Source organism: Ictidomys tridecemlineatus, chromosome 12, assembly GCF_052094955.1.
Source record: "Ictidomys tridecemlineatus isolate mIctTri1 chromosome 12, mIctTri1.hap1, whole genome shotgun sequence".
In the NCBI taxonomy this organism is placed as follows: Eukaryota; Metazoa; Chordata; class Mammalia; order Rodentia; family Sciuridae; genus Ictidomys; species Ictidomys tridecemlineatus.
In genome coordinates, this window is record NC_135488.1 from 1,056,966 (window position 1) to 1,074,104 (window position 17,139).

Here is a 17,139-nt window from a genome sequence, read left to right on the forward strand (position 1 = left end):
TGGACTTGCAGGCACTAGAGTGCTCAAGGGTGAGTGGTAGAGGGTACAGAATCAATCTGCTTCACCCAAGTCACCTCATGAAAATTGTGTGCTGCTTACTCCACAAACATTATCAATAATCCTCAGCCCGCTGTCAAATGGCAGAACACCAGTCTTACAGACAGGAAACTAAGGACCAGAGACTCGCATTATCTTGCCCAAGGTCACACAGCCAGGAAGAGGCTCCTGATTTGTTTGGCTACGAAGTCCACACTTTTTTAGCTATCGTGTTGCTTTCCTGGCCTTGGGCTCAATTTGGGTTCAGGCCAGCATTTATAGTGTCCTCACTGCCCGTGGAGCGGTTTACTTCACCCTTGAGCAGGGCCAATTTGCCAACTCACTGTGACCTTTAAACTCAAAGCTGACAAAGAGAACGCTCACGCTAAACCAGTGGAGGGCATTTCAGCTGACGTTTCTAACACGGCCACGTGATCTGTTTTAGAATACGGAGGGAAGGCATTTGGCTATTAAAAGACGCAAAAGAAAAAAATAATGTAAGACCTGAGCATGCAGTTAGCATCCGGTTCTGAGTCAAGACTGGCTAGCCTACATTCCATAGGGCTGGGACGTTTCTGTCCCTAAGCGTCACTGCAACCTGAATTATTAGATGCACGTATGTATGAGTTGCCCATTTGGCTCCGGTAGGTAACAGAGACCTGTGCGGACAATCAAAGGCTTGCTGGGGACGCCCCGCCTGTACTGACAGACAGGCAGAGAGGGAGGCCATCGCACAGACCGTCAAACACCAGGGCTGTCAGAAGTCCCCTCTCTCTTTGATCTGCACTCAGCTGAGGTGTGGCGGGGACCTTGGGGTCATGGGAGAAGAGGGGCAGCACGGGAGGAATTTCAGGGCACCCAGGAGTGAGAAGTGTTTGTTTCCGTCTTCTTGTCTCGCTTCCTCTCTGGTGAAAATCTACCCTCTGTTTCCTAATGAGGGTCCCCAGCATTCCTCAGCCTGCTTCCCAGACTTCAGGAATCTCAGCTGGAGTCCTGGCTTCTGAGAGGCTTCCGGCGCTGAATACCATGCAGGCTGTGGTTCTGGGGCGCGTCCTGGGTTTCTTGGGCTCCTGTGACTTTTTTTTCTTTAATGTAGTAGTTTTGTCTCATTTTGCTTTTGCGGTGCTGGAGATGGAATCCAGGGCCTGGTGCAGTGAGGCCGGTGCTAACCACTGAGCCACCCAGCAGGGGTAGCGAAGTTGTCTTTGGTGCAGAATACAAGCAGCTCTGTCTACCCTCTGAACACCAGAATCATGGCTGTGTTAATTAAGAGTCCGGGAAGTCTGTCACTCTAGAATGGGGAAAAGGTCCTGTGGATCACATGCTTGCAGAAAGAGGGCTTTTCTCTGCTGCCAGGAGCCCACTTCCAGGAGGCAGTCCTTTCCTTTGTGTCCCTCCCAGAACTCCGTACCTGAGCAGGGCAGTCAAGCTGGGTATTCTTTGTGCTTCCCCAACTGCAAGGCCCCAGGCCCATCAGGTGGAAGAAAGATGAGCCCCGCAGACCCACTCTGGCTCACTCCGCTTTTACCCGAGTGAATCAGAAATCCTGGAGCCTAGCGGAGCCCGTCACTAGGGTCTTTCCAGATGCAGAAGCCTCAGTTCTCTGGGATACAGGACTTCAGTTTCTCGGCTGCACAACCATGAAATACGCCATCTGCCATTTCAGTTTGAAGGTGATGCTGATCCACAGAGTCAGTGTTCCTTTCAGATCTAACCAACTAAAGCAAGGAGGGCTGAGGGCTGTGGCACAGGGCTATAATCCCAGTCGCTCAGGAGGCTGGGGAAGAAGGCTTCCAAGTTCAAGGCCAGCCTCCGCAACTTAGTGAGGCCCTGAGCAACTTAGTGAGACCCTGACTCTAAATAAAATGCAAAATAGGCCTGGGGCACTGGGGTTGTGGCTCAGCAGTAGAGCGCTCACCTAGCATGTGTGAGGCGCTGGGTTCAACCCTCAGCAAGACATAAATAAAGTAAAGGTATGTGTCCACCTACAACTAAAAAAATATTTTATAAAAGGGGGGAAGGAGCTGGGGATGTAGCTCAGTGGCTGAAAGCATCTGAGTTCAATCCCTGGTACAAAAAAAAAGAGGAAGATGGGCAGTTCCCATCAGGAGATGTGGAATGAGGAAGGTGGCAACATTCCTCAGGAGGAAATCGGGGTCCCCCTGGGCCTCTGCGGCTACCATCCACGCTCACTGTCACAGGAAGCTGGAGGGAGCTGACCCCAGGGGCACTTGGGACAAGCTGATCACCCTATGACGTGTCCCCTGTTACATCTTGGAGCAGAAATCACACAATGCTTTTTTGGAAATTGAGAAAACAGCTGTTCTTCTCCATGGCTCCCGTAGGTCTTCCACGAAAGGCAGAGACCTTGTTGTCCCTCGAAGTCTCTGTCTACTGGTAGCTTTGACTGACGGACTCCTGGGATTCTAGCACTGACCATTCAGTTCAGGGAAACTTCTTTTCACATTCAGTGACCGAGAGCGGGTGATGACTTTTGAGTGACCTGTGCCTGCACTGTGCAGACCCCAGAGGGAGGTTTAATCAGTGCAGGCTGAGGAAGGAAGTCAGGACTCATCTCCATAATCAGGCTCCTGGGTGTCAGGTGCTCCCGCGGGAGCATCCAGAAGCTGGGTGATGCCAGGCCCATGGGTTTCCATGCATTTGGGGAATGGGGGGTATTCCCATCATTTTAAGAGGAATTCTCAGGCTGGGTGCATGCCTGTAATCCCAGCATCTCAGGAGGCTGAGGTGCAAGTATTAAAATTTTGAGGTCAACCTCAGCAATTTAGCAAGGCCCTAAGCAACTTAGTGAGATTCTGTCTCAAAATAAAAAAGACTAAAAGGCTGGGGATGTGACTTTGTCATAGAGCCCTCTGGGTTGAACCCCCTGCACCACACATGGAAGGAAGGATGGAAGGAAGGAAAGAAAAGAAAGTAATTCTCAGAGATTCCAGGGCTCCCCATAATTTTTACAGGATTTATTTTTTTCTTATTTAAAAAAAGATTTCAAAACTAGTGTAGGAAAAAGAAAGTCTGAAGGAAAATCACCAAAAATGAATAAAATAGCATGATTGGTGGAATAGCACATATTCTTTCTATATGACAGAGGCACTAGTTTACAACACTTTATTTAGTTTAGTTTAGTTTTTGGTACCAGGGATTAAACTTAGGGGCACTGGGTACTGAGTCATTCCCCAGCCCTTTTTTTGTATTTTATTTACAGATAGGATCTCACTGATTTGCATAGGGCCTCACTAAATTTCTGAGACTGACTTTGAACTCACAATCCTCCTGCCTCCCGAGCTTCTAGGATCACAGACATGGCTATCATACTCAGCACAACACAATTATTTTATAAGCATTTTTTCATGCTGGGAATTAGACTCACTAAACACACTGAGTCAGAGCCCTCAGCCCCGTAAGTCTTATTTTAAAAGAAATAATTCACCAATGACCTCAGTCAATGTTAAATATACAAAATATGAAGCCTCCATTGTTCCGGAACTTTCCTCCGCACTCAAGCTCCTGTGAAGAGTATGGTCTCCCATCAGGTACAGATTCAAACAGCCCCACCAAAAGCCTGTTTTCACTGAACACTCAATATCTATACCCTTTGTAAAGTATGGAGTTTATGAGGACAAAGAAGGACTTGGGCACAGCATCATGGGTTTTGGTTTGAGGGGACCAAATCCAAAGCTAGCATCCACCGCACCCTGGCTCCTGGGTGAGACTTCCCCTGACAACCGGCAGACCTCCACAGAGGCCGAATCAGAAGCTCTGATATCTCTGTGTTTTTCTGTCCCTATGTTTCTTGGATTTAAAACTGCCTGGGTTATACTTGGTAGGGTGTAAACCTCGGCCAAAACGGATGCCCCCACATGATTAGTGTCATCCCACAGAACGCAGAGCAGTCACAGAACTGCAGAAACACGAGCAGAGACAGAACAATGGGGCCAGAGCCCAGGAGCATCACCAGTGACTGTCCCCTCCCTGTATTTCACCTGGTCTCCTCCATTGCTGCCGGCCGTCCAGTGCTGGGGGTGAGTAGCCCCTTTGGGGCGATCATTGTCCTTACGCTGCTTGATTTGTCCCTGGATCACCACCTGCCCTTGGGGAAAGGCTGAGAAGCCTCCACAGGCTTCAGAAAGATCAACCAAATCCTGGTCTGAGCTGTCCAGCAAAGCAAGCCTCATCTCTGGTCAGACCTCCATGAGTCAATGTCCTCCCAGTGTTGGACAGAAAGACCTGACTTCTCCCAGCCTCCCACCTTTCAGCCTCAGCAGCCATTTCTTTCTCTCTCTCTGCAAAAGGTCTTTCCTTGTCCCAACTGTCATCTCTTTGGACCTCCATACTGTTCTTTTCGTCTGAGTGAATCTTTGATTCTGTGGCCATACTACCCTCAGTGCACCCGATATCATCTGAATAAATCATGCTATGGTGGCCACCAGTTCCAATGCCACCTCCTCCAGATGCCTCCCCTGGTTACCCCAGATTCTCACTGCCAGTCTGTGCGGTGCCTGCTCCTCCTCAAACAGGCTGAGACAACTCAGAGACCACCTGGCATGAGAGGTGCCCAGCGGTTCCTTGCTGCCAGAAGGTGGATGAGATTTGTTGGAATTATTTACATACATAAGTAATAACACAGGGGATTTTCTCCTGCCGTTTTTAGTCCTGCAGTGCTGCAATGGAACCCAGGGGCTCACGCTAGGACAGCGCTAACACGGAGCCTTGCCAAACCCCAGCATTTTCTTTTCTAATCTTCATTGTCTCTGCAAAGAGTAGAGCCCTTTCCTCAATCCTGCAGCCCCCCATGCCTACTTTGGAAGGTCTGGTTTCCCATCCATCCTAGGAGTCAGGGAACCAAGACTTGAGAATTGCTTTTCCTTGATGGGCCCAGGATATAACTTCTGCTCCTCATTGGACTTCCAGCTTCCAAGGGGTCAGTGGGAAGTCCCACATCCCACAAGTCAACAGATGACCATCTGTACATTGCCTCCAGCTCCTGAAGTAAGTGTGAAGCGGCAGGCTCAGGGCAGGGAGCATTTAGGCTGGTCCCAAAGAACAGCTGGAACTGGGAAGTACTAGAGGGAGAAAGCAGGGACATTCCGGGGAGGTAACCAGTGTGAGCAAAAAGGAAGAAAGAAAAAGAACTTTGTTCTGCTTGAATTTCCACCACAAGTTCCTCCACCATAAAAAGAAGGAAAAAAAATTAAGATGAGTGGCAAATACAGAGCATTTCCACAGTTACTTTGCTCTTATTTTCGCAGGTGCATGAATCTCCTCCTCCTCCTCCTCCTCCTCCTCCTCCTCCTCCTCCTCCTCCTCCTCCTCCTCCTCCTCCTCCTCCTCCTCCTCTTCCTCCTCCTTTTTTCCTGGTACTGGGGATTGAACCCAGGGGTGCTTGACCACTGAGCCACATCCCAGCCCTTTTTATTTTTTATTTTTAGACAGAGTCTCACTGAGTTGCTTAGGGCCGCACTAAGTTTCTGAAAGATAATTTTACCTCCTCAAAGGGCCCACTTCTGCCAATGCATCTTGGCTTGGGCTTAATGGAATTGCCTCATGTCCACACGGCTGAGAGTAGAAAGGCAGACCCCCACATACTTGTTCTGTAGGGTTGGTAACCTAAAAAAAATTTTTAAATGGTGGTGGGAAATATCTAGTGGTCCTCCAGCTGTGAACTGAGGTCCCTGTATCAGCAGAAGCTCCCAATGATGGTGGAGGAACAGAGAGGTGTCATAAGACAGGTCCCGGGGCAGACCCTGGAAGCCAGACTCTCTGACGCTGGGGCCAGGACCTTAAATGTTTGAAACCTATACTCATTCAAGTTTGGAAACAAGTGCAGACAAATAACAAACCAGGAAGGACATGCAGCTTTTGAAAACATCGCATTTGCTATGGTCTCGGACCCTCTACTTTATATACCTTGGTATTCTTTCTTTCAGGGAAAAGAAAGAAAGCTACTTCAATGTCTGATGTGTAAGTACATGGAAAACATCTCAGAGATGAACAGACTCAGTAAGAAGTAACTCTACAGATCTACCAGGACCCACGTTAGCTGCAAAGATACGAAAAATTTAGGGCAAGCATATGGAGAAATAAATAGACCATGATAACTTAAAAAAAAAAACGCTGGAATGGCTATATTAATATCAAAGTAGGTTTCAGAGGAAAGACCATCACTGGGATGAAGAGGATCACTTCATAACCACAAAAGCAGGGAGAAGTAACAACACTAAATATTTATGCACCAAATACTGAAACTTCAAAATACATGGAGCAAAACCTGAGAGAACTGCAGGAAGAAACGGACGAACCTACAGTCAGGACTGGAGACTCCAGTCAGGAGAGCAGCTTGGGTGGAGGGTTCATCCTCACACTGGAGGCCTGGGGTTCAGTCGGCAGAGAGAGAGAGACAGACAGAGAGAGAGAGGTATCTCAGCATTCCTCTGTCTCCACTCAATAAAACAAGTGAAACCAGCAAGGATGGGGAAGACTTGGCAACAGGATTGACGCCTGACCAAGCAGACATCTGTAGACCACTCTATTCAACAAATGCAGGGTATACATTCTTTTCAATTCTCGTAGACCACATTCTGGACCATAAAAGGAATCTCCATAAATTTTAAAAGTCTCAAATCATACGAACACATTCTCTGATCTCCATGGAATTAAATTAGAAATAAAAGCAAATATCTCTAGAAAATTCCTAAATATTTGAAAACTTAATAATGTATGTCTAAAGAAATCAAAAGGGAAATTGGGAAGTGTTTTGAACTAAATGAAAATTAAAATATAACATCAAAATTTGTGTGATGCAGCTGGGCACAATGGCACACGCCTATAATCCCAGTGGCTCAGGAGGCTGAGGCAGGAGGATGGCGAGTTCAAAGCCAGCTTCAGCAAAAGTGAGGCGCTGACTCTAAATAAAATAGCAAAAAGGGCTGAGGACGTGGCTCTAAACTGATCTTTGCTTTATTACAATTTTAAACAAAATTCCAGTAGAGTTTTTGTAAAACTCAATAAGCTTATTTGAAAATTTACATGGAAAGGCAAAGAAAAATAACCAGAGCAATTTTAAAAATAACAAAGGTGGCTGGATGTGGTGGTGCACACCTGTAATCATAGTGGCTCAGGAGGCTGAGGCCCTAAGCAAATTAGTGAGACCCTGTCTCTATCTGTATATATAGGGCGTGGTGGCTCATGCCTGTAATCCCAGCAGCTCGGGAGGCTGAGACAGGAGAATCACAAAGCCAGCCTGAGCAATGGTGAGGTGCTAAGCAACTCAGTGAGACCCTGTCTCTAATAAAATACAAAATAGGGCTGGGGATGTGGCTCAGGGGTCAAGTGCTCTTGAGTTCAGTTCCCAGTACCTTGCAAAAAAAAAGTGAAGTGAGCTTGGGTGATTCCGTGAGACCCTGGCTCAAAATATAAAATAAAGTGGTCTGGGATGCAGCTCCATGGTAGAGGCTCTTGCCTAGCACACACAAGGCCCGAGATGCATCCCCAGCAATGCAAAAATAACATTTCCAGAAAAAACATTGGACAAAATTTTGTGACTCTGGGATGGTAAAGATTCCTCCGCTGTGACACCAAGAGCATGCTCTTTGGGGGAGTCATTTGGTGCTTGTATGTGACTGCACATCTGCACGTGTGTGTTCAGATTCCTGGAAACAGACATGAACAGGTGAATTTCATGTATGAACTCAATACATACAATGGATTTAAATGGAGAAAAAGAGAAAGAGAGAGAGGGGGGAAAGAAGAAAGTAAGAAAGGGGGAGGGAGAGGAGGAGGGAGTGCAGGAAGGAAAGAGGAAGTAGTGTGCTCTGTAGGCCCGGGCTGTGTACACAGAGCTTCCCAGGAGCCCATCATCCTGGGGGACCCATGGAGTAGCTGGCCGGTTGGGGGCAGAGACAAGCAGCTGATGAGGTGCTAACAGGAAATCAGTAAGGCTTTAAACTAGACCACGAGGGGCTGGGGAGAAGCACCTGGCTGTGGAAATGCGAAGAGAGGCTCAGACTCCTGGGGCCCTGGCTCCTCGCTGGGCAGCAGCGCTCTACAGAGGCTGCCCTCAGCCAGCTGGTAGAGGTGGAGGAGGACCAGGGCAGCCCTGGGGACAGGCCCAGGCCTGGAGGCCCATGCTGAGCTCAGGCCACTGACCCTGTGGTGGCAGGCAATGGGAGGGAGGAGGCTCCAGGAACCAGGACACCGGGGTTCCAGTACTGCCTGCCTGGGGAGTGGAGCAGCCAGGGCAGCCACACCGGCCTCCTAGCCACGTCCACATGATGAGCTCCTCCAAACTGTGCGCCCTAAAGGGCCTGGCCCGTGGAAACATGCATCTACCCAGTCCTGGCACCTGCCTCATGGCCCAGGGGGTGTGGCCTGCCAGCTGCTCCTGTTAGACCCAGGCAACTGCACCTTAGAGGAGACCATAGCTCCGTCGTCAAGTCAGCCCAATCCCTCACAAGGGACAGGGCAGCCAGGGGCCAGGCTCAGCAGGGAGGACCCCCAGGAGCAGTCTTTGGGCCAGAGATCAGACAGACAGGTGCATTCCTGGACACTCAGTGACAGCGTGCCAGGAGCACTGACCCCCTCCTGGCCAGTCCACGGGCTTACAGGTGCTCAGTGAAGGTGTGCTGGACTGAATCCTGACCCCTGCCCAATGCCTTCACCCAAATCCTGGAGACTATCTATGGCAGCTCACCCGGGAGAAGGGCTTCTGCAGATGATTCAGTTCAGGATCTTGCAGTGGGAGGTGACCCTGGACTCGCCCTCCAGGATTAGTCTTTTTTGGTGCTGAGGAGTGACCCCAAGGTTATTTAACCACTGAGCTACATCCCAGCCCTTTTTATTTTTTATTTTGAGACAGTCTCACTAAATTGCTTAGGGCCTCACTAAGTTGCTGAGGCTGGCCTTGAACTTGAGATCCTCCTGCCTTAGCCTCCCAAATACTGGGATTGCAAGCAGTCACCACTGCTCCTGGTGCACCAGGGTCATTCTAAGCAGGAAGCAGAAGGGTGAGGGTGAGGAAGAACTGAGAGGATAGAGCAGGAGATGGAATCGTGTGCTTTGATGAGGAAGAAAGGGACCACTAGCCTAGAGATGCAGGCAGCCTCGAGAGGCTGAGGAAGGCAGGGGGTGGCGGAGGCTCAGTGAGCAGTGCAACTCCCAGACACCTCGACTCCAAGCTCTTGGCCTGAAGCACTGATGGAGGATAAACGTGTGTTGCTTGGCCTCCAAGCTTGTGGTCACTTATAATCATCTTTTGGAGGGTGCTGGGAACAGAACCCAGGGCCTCATACATGGTAGGCAAGCACTTTACCACCAGGACACACCCCCGGCCCTGTGGGTATTTGTTACAGCAGCAATCGGAAACTAATACAGTGGGGAAAGGCAACCTTGGCATTTTGGAATTAGATATATTCAGAAAAGTTAAAGCCAAGTATTTAAAAAATCATTTCCTCACATTTGTGCACACACACACACACACACACACACACACACAAACACATCTCTGTCCATAGTAAAATCAATGTAGTCCATCTGTCTTATAATGATAGGATCGTGATTTTGCTGTGTTTAAGATATACGATTTAACAGAAAGAAATTACTATGCAATTCACTCTAGAGCTCCAAACAACTGAGAAAAAAGATCCTGAGAACACTCTTTTACCCAAATAGCTGGGGATAATTTTTACCAATGCCAACCCATTCCAGGGAGAAGACCCTGAATTGAGGAAAACCCATGATCTAAAATTTGGCTGGAGGTTTGGATGGTTCTATCATTTCCCACCCCAATTCTAAAGTTGTCTCCAAAATATATATGTAGACTTCTGAGGTGTAGATTTTTGACTTAGAAAATCTGTTCCTGATTCTCAGAAAACAAGTGCTGAGGTGTCTGGACAAAAGTCCGTGGGCCCAGCTTTCTTCTGATTGTGAGCCTTCTCCTGTGAGTGTGCTCTAGGGCGCTCACCACACTGAAGCCTGCCATTCCAGGACGTGTTAACAGACGTGACATCACCCCAAGCAGGAAATGGCTCTCCGGTTACCCTATAAATTGACTTAAGCTTCGGGGAAGGATTACAGGGCCGACCTCTGCTAGGTGTGGAGATGCTGTTTCACCTAAATCAAAGGTAACTGTGGGGTCTGGCAGGCGCCTGTCAACAGGTAAGGGAAGGGGGAGCCCAGGAGGGAGTCCGAGTCGGGGTTACATTCTCCACCTTTATTTTTATTTCAGGTTAAAGGGTCAGATGAAGAGGCCATTCGCAGAGGCCTTTATTTACGGTTCTCTGCAGCCAGGCAGGTGAAGCGTCATGAGGAAGAGGGATGGTGTGGGCGGACCCCCCTCCTGGCTGGGCGATGAGAGACTGGAGCCTCCAGCTTTGTAAAAGCCCAGGTTTTTAACGAATATGCATCAATGTCCCCTCTGTCACCCCTGCAGGGGCAGTGTGTGTTTCCATCCCCCTTTCCTGCCCCTTCTGTCACCCCTGCAGGGGGAGCATATGTTTGCACCCTGCCCCCTGCTCTCCCAGCACCTGAAAGGACCTGTCGGCACTACTGTCCTCACCTCTGAAGGACAGTGGGGAGGCCTGTGCTCTGAGTGCCAAGCTGGGCCCAGGAGAGTCGCACATGGTCAGCCAGCTTGTTCCTGGAAGGGACTGCCTCATAACTGAAGTGGTAGTGACCATCGCCCATCCCCAAAGACATGGCATTTCAGCGTCCCAAACAAGAACTTCACAGTTGGCCAAACAAAAGGGTGGTGAGTGGATCCTAGAACCCAGCTGAGAATACTTCCATCATCCCCTAAGAACACCTCTGCGCCCATCAGCAGTGATCCCCTTCAACCCTAACGATCACTGACCTCTCTCGCGCCCTGCACCCGCAGGTCCTGGGTGGCACACGTAGGCAAACTCCTGTGACTGGTTCCATAACCTCGGGTTGGCAAGGCCCATCCACGCCAGAGCAGGATCAGCGCTTTTTTCCTTTATTTATGTTTGCGAAGCTGAGGCTTGAACCCACGCCTCGTGCAAGCCGGGCACAGTCTGCCCTGTTGGGTACAGCCCCGGCTCCCTTCATTCCTTGTTACTTTATGGATATCCTTGTATTTACCCGTTGGTCAGTCTATGGAGTACATGGTTGTTTCCTCAATTGGGGAAATTCCTCTAGATTTTAAAGACATTTCTGTTTCCCTCCTACCCAGAATTATTATGTTAATATAGTCTAATATAGTCCTCAGTGTGGGGGTGCTTTTGTTGTTGTTGTACTGGAGATTGAATCCAGGGGCCCTTTACCCTGAGTTACATCCCCAGTGCTAGCTAGCTATTTAATTTTTTTTATAATTTTTAAAATTTTAAGACATGGTCTTACTAAGTTGATGAGGCTGGCCTTGAATTTGGGATTCTCCTGCCCCAGCCCCGAGTCTCTGCGATTCCAGGTGTGGACCACTGTGCTCAGCTATTCGATAGATCCTTTAACTTAGATGCCAGAGGCTCCAAAACTCCATGGTTTTCTTTGATTTCTTTCTATTTCTATGATTTCTTTCTATTCCACCTCCCATTTTCTTGGCTCTTCTTGGAATTCATGTTATTAGATATTGGATCCTCTGGCTTGACGCTCTGATTTTCTTATCTATCTTGTCCTATGTCACTTCTTTGTATTTTTGTTCTACTTTCTAAGAATGCCTTCAACTTTATTTTCTAACTTTCCTGTTAAACAGTGGCATGTATGTGTATGTGTTTTGGTATTAAAATGAATAATCTAACTGGAATATCTGAATATTTATTTCCAGCAGTAAAACATGAATAGCATTCACTAAACATTTGTGCAATAAAAATTTAAAGGTCAGTTGAAGGTCAACCTTTTGTTACCAGGAATTGAACCCAGGGACAGCCAACCACTGAGCCACATCCCCAGCCCTTTTATATTTTATTTAGAGACAAGGTCTCACTAACTTTGCTGAGGCTGGCTTTGGACTTGTGATCCTCCTGCCTCAGCCTCCAGAGCCACTGGGACTACAGGTTGAACCACTGTGCCCGGCTAACTATCCCCTCTACAGGATCTCCTACTGCAGGTCAAGCTGTAGGCCCCTTTTGCCGGCAACAGCTCCTGCTTGTTGTGAGTGGAGCCTTTTTGCTCTGTTGCATGAGGCTGCCCTGGTCCCCGGGTCCATGGGTTCCCTTGGCAGGGACAGAAAGACACCGTTGGAAGGCTGCCTTCATTTTGGCCTTGTCTTGGCCAATAAAATGCCCTCCAGGAGTGATGTGGCTTATAACTCACCTCTTGCTGACCCTCCCCAAGGGCCTCACTGACCCTGCACGTTCAGGGCACAGAGGCCAGAGCCAGAGAGGCTCACAGCTGAGGACCCTCAGGCTTGACTCCTTCTGCCTCAGCGTCCTCAGTCACAGACGCCACTAGTGATGGGCTTCAGTGACTCGTGGCTTCGGTCCCTGTCACTGGGGAGGCTGAGGCAGCAGCATCGCTGAGGCTCAGGAGTTTGCAGCCAGCTTGGGCCACACAAGACCCTGTCACTAAAGGAAAAGAAAAGAAAATATATATATATATATAATATGATAAGAATGAGTAGTGAGTGGCCCATAACAGAAGGTGCCCTTCCGTGCAGCAAGTAGGGCGTGCTGGTGGCCAGAGGCAGCGCCGAGCCAGCAGTGAACAATTAATTCCTGTCCTCCCGGGTCCGTTTCCTATGGCAGCTAAAACAAATTCCCCAAAACCAAGGGGTTTAAAACAACACAGATTGACGATCTCAGAGTCTGGGACCAAAGGTCCTAGAATCAAGGTGCCAAGACCCTTCCGGAGGCTCCAGGAATATCCGTGCAGGGTCTTTCCCAGCCTCTAGCTCCTGCCTCCTCCCTCCTCAAGAGCATCTCTGCAACCCCTGCCGCTGTGGCCGTGGCCGGTTGGCTCTTCCTGACCCTGACCTCTGGCTCCCTCTCCCAGGGACTCTTGGATTACACCAGACCCAACCAGGCAGCCCAGCATAATCTTCCATCTCAAGACCCTTCACTCAATCACATTAAAAAAGACTTTTTCCAGTGTATTCTCAGGGTCCAGAGGAAGATGTAGGTCTTTGGGTGGGGGGCGGTTTGCATGGCTTTGCCTACCTCATCTTTCTGCCAGGCTGATGAAAACATTGTCTCTGCATCACATGGTGGGCAGGTGACACTCTGTGCCTGGTAAGTGTAGGATCACAATGTTGATGAGATGTTTAATTGACATAAATGTCTAATTGATATAAGTCATGCTGATTAGAATTCCATTTAGTCCTCAACTGATAGGTGAAATACTCTTAATTATTATATACCAGTTTATCAAAGAATTGTTGATTATAACATGCAGTGCAGAGTTAATTTTAATAAATTATTTTAATTTTAAAATGAATGTGTAATTTTAGTGCTCTGATCTTTGCAATTTCCAGGAATACACTGGCTTATCTGGAGGCTGAATTGGAACAAATGTCAGAGATGCTGGACGGTAAGTAAGCACACACTTCAGAGTGAACCCACCTCCCACCTTCTTGAAGAAACGCTTCTGCTACTAGGTCTGCAGCCGGTTCCTCCGAGGTCTGCCAAGAGCGAGCTGAGACCTGAGACCCTAGTGCCCATCTACCAAGCTGTCAGGCTCTCCCTTCAGAGAAAGTCAGACATGGAAAATAATTCAGAGCAAGACCCTCTCAGAGACATCTCAATTCAAAATAAGACCTTCTCAATCAAAGATCAACATTCCAGCACCAGTTTCTTATTTTATTGCACAATAAAGAAGAAGAAGAAGAAGAAGAAGAGGAGGAGGAGGAGGAGGAGGAGGAGGAGGAGGAGGAGGAGGAGGAGGAGCTGCTTGTGGATGAGTTACTCAGGGTCTTATTGGAATTATTCTTTGTATTGGGATTAACTATATATATTATATGCAGCACCCCTGCGCACCCCCATCCAAGGTGAATGTGTTTGTTCCAAGACCGGAGGGGTTGCCTGAAGTTCTAGGTGGTACTGGACCCCATATGTACTGATACACACACACACACACACACAGAGTCACACATATCTCCCTGTGATAAAGTTACATTTTCAGAGCAGACACAATAAGAAGTCGACAAGTGATAGTAAGATAGTTTGTGTTGTTCTGTTTCCAGTTCTATGGACTGAGCCTGGGTGCGCTGATCCCACGTTAGTCTCTGGGCAGCTCAGGTGAGACAGTAAGCTTTTCCTCTTCTGTGAAAACACTGTCAGTGTTTGCAGCAGGATTAAGGAAGCAGCAGACCCGGGGACATCTTCCTGAGTCTGACCCGGTTTTGCCAATCAGAGGACTTGTGCTGGGGAACGATGATTGAGGATGGTCCCTGCTGGGGTCCCCTTGGAACTTCTGCAGTGACACTGTGCAGAGACAGTGTCCTCCCTCGGTGTCTCCTTTATGCAGTTTTCAATGCCAAGCCTCAGGTTGGCAGCTGCCATTTCTCAAGGTTGACTGAGAGGCCAGCGGAACGCAGGAGAACTGAGTGCCAGGCAGACTCATCCCAAGTTAATGGGGTACATCTCCTACATGTTCATTTTTAGATTTAAAAGTTTATTTTGTGTAATGGTCACCTCTCTCTGGTCTGCAGGACCTGAGGGAGTAAAGTGGCTAGGTACTGTAAGAGGAGCAAGCTTCCACTCTCTGCTAACCCCGGCCAGCCTTGAGCTCCTGGGTTAGGCAATCCTCCGTCTCGGCCTTTGGAGTAGCAGGGACCAGAGGTGGCACTGCGGTGGCCAGAAAATCCCTGTATTTCTTTTCTTTTCTTTTTTTTAAGTTGTTGATGGACCTTTATTTTATTTATTTATATGTGGTGCTGAGATTAGAACCCAGGGCCTCACACATGCCAAGCAAGCGCTCTACCACTGAGCCCCAGCCCCAGCCCCATATTCCCTGTATTTCTAGAGGATCTTTTTTTAAAGATGCTGAAAAACTACTCTCAGCTCCAACCCTGAGGCTCCTGTTTGCATAAACAGCTCCAGTTACTGCCCGCAACCCTAGTGGGGGACCAGAACCTCCCCGGTGGGGGGAGGGTACCAGAGCTTCCCCCTGGTGTGTGACTAAAGGTGACAGCCTTGCCACCCCAAAAGCCTGGGGTGGGACCTTTATTCCCAAGATTTGGAAGACACAGCTTTGGGAGCCTGAGGAACAGCAGAGGGAGAGCAGAGTCCTGGGGCAGGTGGGGAGGTCACAGGAGCCAGGTCAGTGAGGACCAGGGCTTCTCAGGCATTCAGAAGCCAGCTCCTGGAGTACAGGCTCTGCACTCCCTCCAGAGGAGTGTCCCTCCCGGAGGAGTGTCTCTCCTGGCTCAGGAAGAAAATGCATCTGACAAAGGTGCTGAGCGGACATCCAGGCTGCTCTCAGTGGAGAGCCAGGCGGAAGTGTCCACTCCAAGCCTTCTCATGGCCAAGCCCAGCCCTACTGCAGTTTCCTCCGCGGATGTGCAAAGCTGCCAGGGACAGATGGCTCCAGGGCAACCTCAGAGACGCGAGGCCTCACACTGTTGGCCTTACGTCCACCCCTGTACTGGCCCCAGCGGCTGGCGTGCACTCCTGCAGGGTCAGCAGGGCAACTCTGCCTGCTTGGAATTGGCCGCACTCAGTACTCTTCTAAAGACTTGCCACTCTGCAAACAGAACTGAGGCGACCCCGATATGATGAACAGACAAGTCACGTTTAAGATGTCTTCCCTCAAAGTTCTCTGTCAAGGACGTGACAGTAGAAATGGACGCTGGCCGGCAGTACAAGCCACAAGCACAGCGTGCTTCTGCAACGCCCACAGGGTCTGATGACGCAGGGGAGCAGGCTGAGGACCGCTAGCTGGCCAAAGCAGATGTATTCCATATAACGCAGCTCACAGCCCTCCAAAATGAAAGGGTGCTTCATCAGTTCAATTTTGTTATTCAAAATGCTGCACACCCCATTGACCAGGACACCTGTCAAATGCCAACAGTAACATCAGAAAGTGTGCTGAGGAGATGGGGATGTGCCTGTCGTGCGTGAGGCCCTGGGTGGACCATCCCCAGCCACACATACACTGACAAGAAGGAGCCCTGTGGCATCCTGATCACCTTTATTGTACCACCACTCCTAATATATATCTCCCCTTTTAGATGAATAGCAAATACTCTGCAAAGGTCTCTGACGAGGACTTCACTTCAGAAAATGAACGAAGTCATGGAACCAGTAATGTTATCTCACAGAGGAGGCCAGGAGCCAATGTGTGACATTTTGTGAATTCAGCAATCATCATCAGGCCACCTCAAAAAGGACAGGGGCCTGAGCCCTGGCACCAGAGTGAGGCAGGCATGTCCCTAGCACCCCTCTGCCCCTGGAGGCATCCCTTTCTCATTCCCAGCCATACATGGAGCTCCTGGGCTTCCCACTGGCCTGGGCATTTCTGGCCCACCTTCCCCAAGTGGCAGCCTATCTCCCAGGTTATGCAAGAGGGCAGCTGCTTCTGCCCTTGCCTGCCTGTTCTCTCCTCCACCTTCCTCATTCCTGTGCATTTGCTCCTGGGAGGAAAGATCACCGAGGACCTACTCTGTGCTCTGCCCATCTGGAGGTGAGCAAATGGACAGAGCCCCTGCCTTCCAAAGTACACGCCCAGTGCCGCCCAGCAAGTGTGGCTAGCTACCCACTGAGCCCTGCAGTGAAGACAGACTCGGGAGCCCTCAGCCATGCAGTAGGGTAAGAGCAGGGAGGGAGCACAGCTGCCCTTCTGAGGACTCAGATGCCAGGCTGGGGAGGCTGGCAAGGTCCTGGCCAGCTAAGCAGAACATCTCAAGACCCCCCGGGGGCGAGCAGTGTCACCTGTCTTGTCTTTTCCTAGTCCTGAGTCACCTCATGTAACTGACCAACAAGAGACCTGGAGGAAACCCTGTGTATGCAGAGCTGCCGCTGCGGAGCCAAGGACAGGCAGTCCGGCAGGGTGCTCAGAGGAGGGAAGGCACATACACTGCCAGGCGCACCAGTGTCCTCTGATTGGCAGCCAGCCTCTGCCCATCACAGTGTCTCCCCAGGGCACAGCCCAGCCAGCTGAAGACCACTCCTCCCAGCTGACCTCACAACTGAGAGGGGTCAT

At 49.5% G+C, this 17,139-nt stretch overlaps 1 long non-coding RNA gene across 1 annotated transcript; it reads left to right on the forward strand.

Moving 5' to 3' along the window:
* The first annotated feature begins 468 nt into the window (after positions 1-468).
* On the forward strand, positions 469-6,720 carry LOC144368971 (uncharacterized). The gene is made up of 3 exons (XR_013428378.1): positions 469-832; positions 3,936-4,076; positions 5,982-6,720. It is a non-coding gene; the product is annotated as an uncharacterized LOC144368971 (long non-coding RNA).
* Positions 6,721-17,139: the final 10,419 nt, after the last annotated feature.